The 6,000-nt window shown below is 34.0% G+C and overlaps 1 protein-coding gene and 1 long non-coding RNA gene across 4 annotated transcripts in view; both read right to left on the reverse strand.

The window, feature by feature from the left end:
• Positions 1 to 2,399, reverse strand: part of LOC142230442 (uncharacterized) — a 42,598-nt gene extending 40,199 nt beyond the window's left edge. For all 3 annotated transcript variants that reach the window (XM_075301083.1, XM_075301085.1, XM_075301084.1), the window contains exon 1: positions 2,283 to 2,399. The gene's annotated coding sequence lies outside the window, so the exon portion shown is untranslated. The remainder of the gene's footprint in view (positions 1 to 2,282) is intronic.
• A 2,711-nt stretch (positions 2,400 to 5,110) lies between these two features.
• Positions 5,111 to 5,591, reverse strand: LOC142231997 (uncharacterized). The gene is made up of 2 exons (XR_012720987.1): positions 5,362 to 5,591; positions 5,111 to 5,304 (listed from the first exon to the last, which is right to left on the reverse strand). It is a non-coding gene; the product is annotated as an uncharacterized LOC142231997 (long non-coding RNA).
• Between the last annotated feature and the right edge of the window lie 409 nt (positions 5,592 to 6,000).

A 6,000-nucleotide genomic window follows, 5' to 3' on the forward strand; every position in this document is an offset into this window, starting at 1 on the left:
CTATTCAGTCCATTGTGATACCACAGTGGTGAACTTCTCTCTTAATGCTGCCCGATTCCATGTTAAGCTCAATGACAAGGGAGCTCATTTTTATAGCCGAGTCCGAACGCCGTTCCACATTGCAGTGAAACCACTTAGAGAAGCTTTGAAACACTCAGAAATGTCAACAGCATTACTGAGGTGGGATAATCCACAGCTGAAAAACTTTTTGGTGTTCGGTCGAAATAGGAATCGAACCCACGACCTTGTGTATGCAAGGCGGGCATGCTAACCATTGCACCACGGTGGCAGCGCACCGGTTCCAGTCCTATGATAGCGAACGGTATTTAAATTACGATGAAATCACCTAAGAAAAACTTAAAACTGCTTTACTGAGAGGGTTTCGGTGGAAACTGGAATCGAACCCAGGACGGGCATGTGGGAATTTGTTCGTGAGTGCGATTTTTGAGCATGAATTCTCCATGGTCATGGTTTTGAAGATATTTTACTCACAGACATTTTTTCTTTTTCACTCGCACTTTCTCAAGACATTTTGATTCAGTCCCATCCACGCACTTTCACATATAGTGACACACCAAATAATTTCGTTTAAAACTCACATGTTAAAAGTGACGTGAAGATATTTGAAATTAAAAAATATTTTAATTTGGATTGTAGGTTAGGTTAGGTTATGTGGCAGCCCGATGTATCAGGCTCACTTAGACTATTCAGTCCATTGTGATACCACAGTGGTGAACTTCTCTCTTATCACTTAGTGCTGTCCGATTCCATGTTAAGCTCAATGACAAGGGACCTCCTTTTTATAGCCGAGTCCGAACGGCGTTCCACATTCCAGTGAAACCACTTAGAGAAGCTTTGAAACCCTCAGAAATGTCACCAGCATTACTGAGGTGGGATTTGGATTTGGAAATTTGGTTCTTTTAGTTCAATATTAGAACATTTTTTTTTAACAAATGCATAAACACAACAATAAAAGGTAAGTCATTTGATGTTATAGTGACAAAATAAAATTTTTTATAATTTTTTACCATGAAATTTCACGCGTATAAATACACTTTGAATGTCCTGAAATCCAATACTTCGTTTTTCGTTGTTCGATTGAAAACCCTAATGGAATCTAATTTGTCGAAATATTTCTTTAGTTAGAAAGATATGAAGTGTTTTTCAAATTTTGTTTCGCCGGAGTAGAGCAAAATTTATACGACTCCAACACCAACTCCAGCAAAATCTTCAGACTCCGACTCCGGCTTCGACTCCACAGCTCTGGATATGAGTCGACCAATATTGCTGGTTGGCACATTTTTTTTCGCAAATACGCTGACCACTATGTGGTTTAGGGTGCTGCGTCAATACTTATGTGTGACACTGTATATTCCTTTGAATTTTGTTCATGGCTTTACACCCATCTCATGTAAAAACTCTTCATGTTTACGCACGACTCACGCTCATTCTTGTGATTCACGAAAATTCTCGTAACACGACAGTATTCGTGAATCACGTCAAATCTAGTGATTCGAGGCAATTCATGGCTAAGGAACGACGGAACTGTTAGTGAGTAAAAGAAAAATGGTAATTATTAATCGTAAACATAATTTGTTCGGAAGCATGAATGTTATCATGGGCGTGAATTTTATGGAGATCGTGATTTTTAAGAAATTATACTCAGTAACAAATTTTGATTTTCACTCACACTTTCTCAAGACATATTTTGTTTTAGTCCCATTCACGTATATTGCTTTGAATTTTGTTTATGACTTACGGAGTTCGCGCGTGTCACTACAATTTCAGGTCACTCGCACACCTCTGATAGTTTTTAAATTCTCAAGCCCTATTGCAATATTGAGAATGTAGGTTCGTATGTATTATTTTATTTCCCTGAGAATCGTTTTTTTACAACAATTTTTCACAAAAAAATTTATTCTAATTGATAATTGAATTTCTACGTATCTCAAACGTGAAATGTTAAACCATGGCAATTTCGTGTAACACCTCTTACTCTAGAACATTTAACAGATCACCTTAAGAGTGTACATTGTTTTACTGTTAAGAGAATTTATTTAAGAGCTTTTGGTTTGATTTTCGAAAATCACTGTTTCTCTTGCAAATTGTCTGTCTCTCTCTTGGTATTGGGACCGTTTACTTTATTCTATGATTTTTGTCTCCAGTTGGGAGTTGCTCACTCCCATTTTCCATTCTATGCATTATATTCATTTTCTGCAGCATCTCTTGCAAATTTTGTGGGATCATCGATATCGATGTGCCAAGTACCAATTTGAACTTACCTTTTATTAGAAAACTGATCCCAAAATTGCTAAATCTTAATTTTACACACTTTAAGAATTTTTTGGAATGGCAAAAGCAAAATAAGGATTTGGCTTATCACCGGTCGACTATTCAACACAAAAATGAAAGAGAAACTAAACAAGGAGTGAAATTAGCAGCAACCGAAATGCATCCAAATGCCCATGCTGTAAAGTTAGACATGTCAAACATGCTAGCATATAATGTTAACATTTTACTACGCACAGTGGGACATTATACTAAATATTGGCTTTAAAATAACAACTTCAAATCAAACTAAATATGTTAAAGGACTCCTCGTTTGAGCTGAATCAAAAGTCAAAAAGTCGAGTTTTTGTAAGGTTAAAAATAGAAAATCGATTTTTGATGTTTTTTTAATCAACTGATCGAACTTTAACGATTTTAAATTGAAAGGGGAATGTGATGTGTAGGACTTTTTATGCTGAAAATGCAAGAATCAATTTTTCAATTATCACAACAGTCGAAAGTCCACGCTATCCCAAAAAGTCAACTATTGCAAAATTCATGTAGTAAAAAGTCCACTATTTGCAATTTCGAAAAAATAAAAATCAAAAGACAATTTTTAAATTTTTTTTAAAAAGCCGTAAAATCGATATTTCTCAATATTACCCCTAATACCGTACATGGGCGTAGCCAGTTTGGCCGGGCCGAATCTTATGTAACCTCCACCATGGATTGCGTAGAAACTTCTACTAAAGGCTGTAATCCACAATCGAATTACTTGGGTTGTGGTAACACTTACCGATGGCAAGATATCTTACAACTTCTTAACGTCGTCTTCTAAATTGTAAGTTACTCCATATGGGATATAACCCAAATAAAAAAGGCAGATTAAAGTCCCATATAATTCAATTATATGGGACTTTAATCTGTAGGTAGGGTAGGTTTATATGGGGGCTATATATATTTTTGTATGGTTATTGGAAGTCTAACACAACGTACCACATTTCAAATTTTAGATGAAATTTGCTCTACCAAGAGGTTGCGAGCCGCCGTGCCCACCTCAGTAATGCTGGTGACATTTCTGTGTGTTTCAATGCTTCTCTAAGTGGTTTCATTGCAATGTGAAACGTCGTTCGGATTCGGCTAAAGGTAGGTAGGTTTCCGCAACGAAATCCCATACAAAACAAAAAATGCGAAAAACTACCGAAATATTTTTTCATTTGTGGTACTTTGTTTTTTTCGAGTTGAAAATCTGACGTAAAGCGAACAATCCCTAATTAGATCGTGTTAAATCCTTCCATATGTTGAGATTAGTTAGTTTCAAAACATGGCGCCATTTGCAATGTGAATTAAGAAATAATTTTTATTCAAATGATTTGTGTGAAATTATAGTACAAGTCAGGTCGTAAACCTACACAGATAAAAATAAGTTTGAGAACCAATAACTTTTGTTGGAAAACCAATAACAAAATTTGTTAATTTTCCTGCAACAAACTAATTTGTACTTTTAATAACCATTATTACAAAAAAGTTGTTAGCAATCGTCACCATCAGAAGGCAACAAATAATTTGTGTTCTCAATAACATAATTTGTAAGTAATTTGTTGAGCATCCAACAGTACAAAATATTTGTTGTTGAACGTTACGTTTAATCGTCAACAAATATTTTTGAATTTGAACGAAAAAATTTGATTGTGGTTTGTTGGAGTTTATCAATGACCTGTAACAAATTTATTGGTGTATTGATAAAAAATTAAATTGAAATTAATATTGACAGAATTTTGCTATGAATTGCACCAAAATTGCAAAATTGCCGGAACAATTTTGGAGATATTTTGTTAAGTACACACAGAGAAGGAATATGACCAAAATGTTATTTTTGGACGGGGAACATGTAACATTTTTGTGTCGAAAATCCTATACTCAGTTTTGTAAATGTTTGACAATTTTAAATTTGAGTAGTCCCGGGTCTAGCAAGCATTTTGACAACTTTTTTCCCAGTGCTATATATTCTAGTTAATTAGAATTGTAATAACTCTAATCCCGATATTAATATGGTTTTACTATTTATCTCATACAAAAACACATTTAAGAAACTACCATATTGAAAAATATACAAAGAATATATAAAATATATAAATATAGCTTTCGTACATATTCTCAGCGATGTGTGCGTAACCAGTCTTGTATTTTTGTTTTCATATCGATAGCAGTCAACTATTTTCGCAACAAAGCAATTTGTTGAAAATTCAGAATATTTCTATTATTTCCTCTGTGAAGCATCTACAAACACATTTCAACAACAAATGCCTCATGTTCAATAGACAAATTTGTTGAGCATAAGCAGATTCTACATACAAATAAAGTTGTTAATATTTATTTGCAGTTATTTTTTTTGTGTGTATGTTGTTAGCACCTACATATATTACCTGTTTATTTTCATAATTCATTATGATTGTAAATATATAAATAAATAAATAAATAAAAATATAGCACAAATGTGATTCACGTTGTTATTGAAAAATGCAATAAGATCGATTGATCGAAACAAAAATAACATGGAGTGGTATCCCTGCCAACATTTTTTGAATTTGGGGACTCTTTTGAGAATCCCCACTACGTCGAAAACAATCATATACGACATCAAAAACTCGTCGGAAAAGCGCCGTCACTATTGAGAAGTTGTACCACGCCAAGTTACTACAAAAATGTTTCGCATGAGTGCAATTATTAGGTGCCTTTATAGATCAATTTAGAACGACGCCAATAAGGGACCCTCCAAACAATCAGAAAAAGTGCATTTTAAGATAGTTGTAAAAGTATCATTGTGGTCGAGTAAAACACGTTTGTTTAGATATTTATTAATTTGATTAAACATTTACAAATTCTTAAAAATATAACATTTATACCACTATCACATTACATTTAACATAATTTTTGGCATTAATGATGATGTTGAGTTACAAGTAGCGAGTTACATGTTGCTGCGTCTATCAACCAGTGTTTTTATTCCATGGAGGCAGCGTGTCTGTAAAATATCTGAAAAACAAGCACTTTATTCCATTTGGAAAATCACCAAATTGTTCACCAATATACCTTTCACAAATTTAAGCGTATAATCTATGTTTTCAGAACTTTATTTTCGTTTTTATTTAATTAAAATATAACAAGCTGGTTGCGCTTGGCGTTTCACAAAAAATGGCTTTTTTAACAGTAGGGATGGCAAATTACTTGCATGTACTTTTTGATGTACCTTTTCATGATGGTTGAAGTGACATTTACGAGTCTGTGGTAACGATGAGGTTGAAATGGAACTTTGAAATGCTGGCAGGGATTTTCGTAATAATTGCTAGAACCACCATCTAGCCGCACCCTACTACATGATAGAATATAAATAATGTATATAACATGAAATTTATAGAAAAATGTTAACAAAATAAAGTTTTATTTAGTAATTTTCATTTTACAATCGTTTCTTTTTAGTGGGCATCGGGATAATAAACACAAATGCTGCTAGCCTTACATCGTAATTATAAAGGAGGTAGTGCGATTGATGTTGCACTACTATGGTAGCAACCAGGGCTGTGGAGCCAAGTCGGAGTCTTGGAGTCGGAGTCTGAATATTTTGCTGGAGTCGGAGTCGTAAAAATTTTGCTCGACTCCGACTCCGGCTAAACCAAATTTTTTAAAACACTTCACATTTTTGTAACTAAGCAAGTTTTTACGCAAATTAGT

Source organism: Haematobia irritans, chromosome 3, assembly GCF_050003625.1.
Source record: "Haematobia irritans isolate KBUSLIRL chromosome 3, ASM5000362v1, whole genome shotgun sequence".
Taxonomy (NCBI): domain Eukaryota; kingdom Metazoa; phylum Arthropoda; class Insecta; order Diptera; family Muscidae; genus Haematobia; species Haematobia irritans.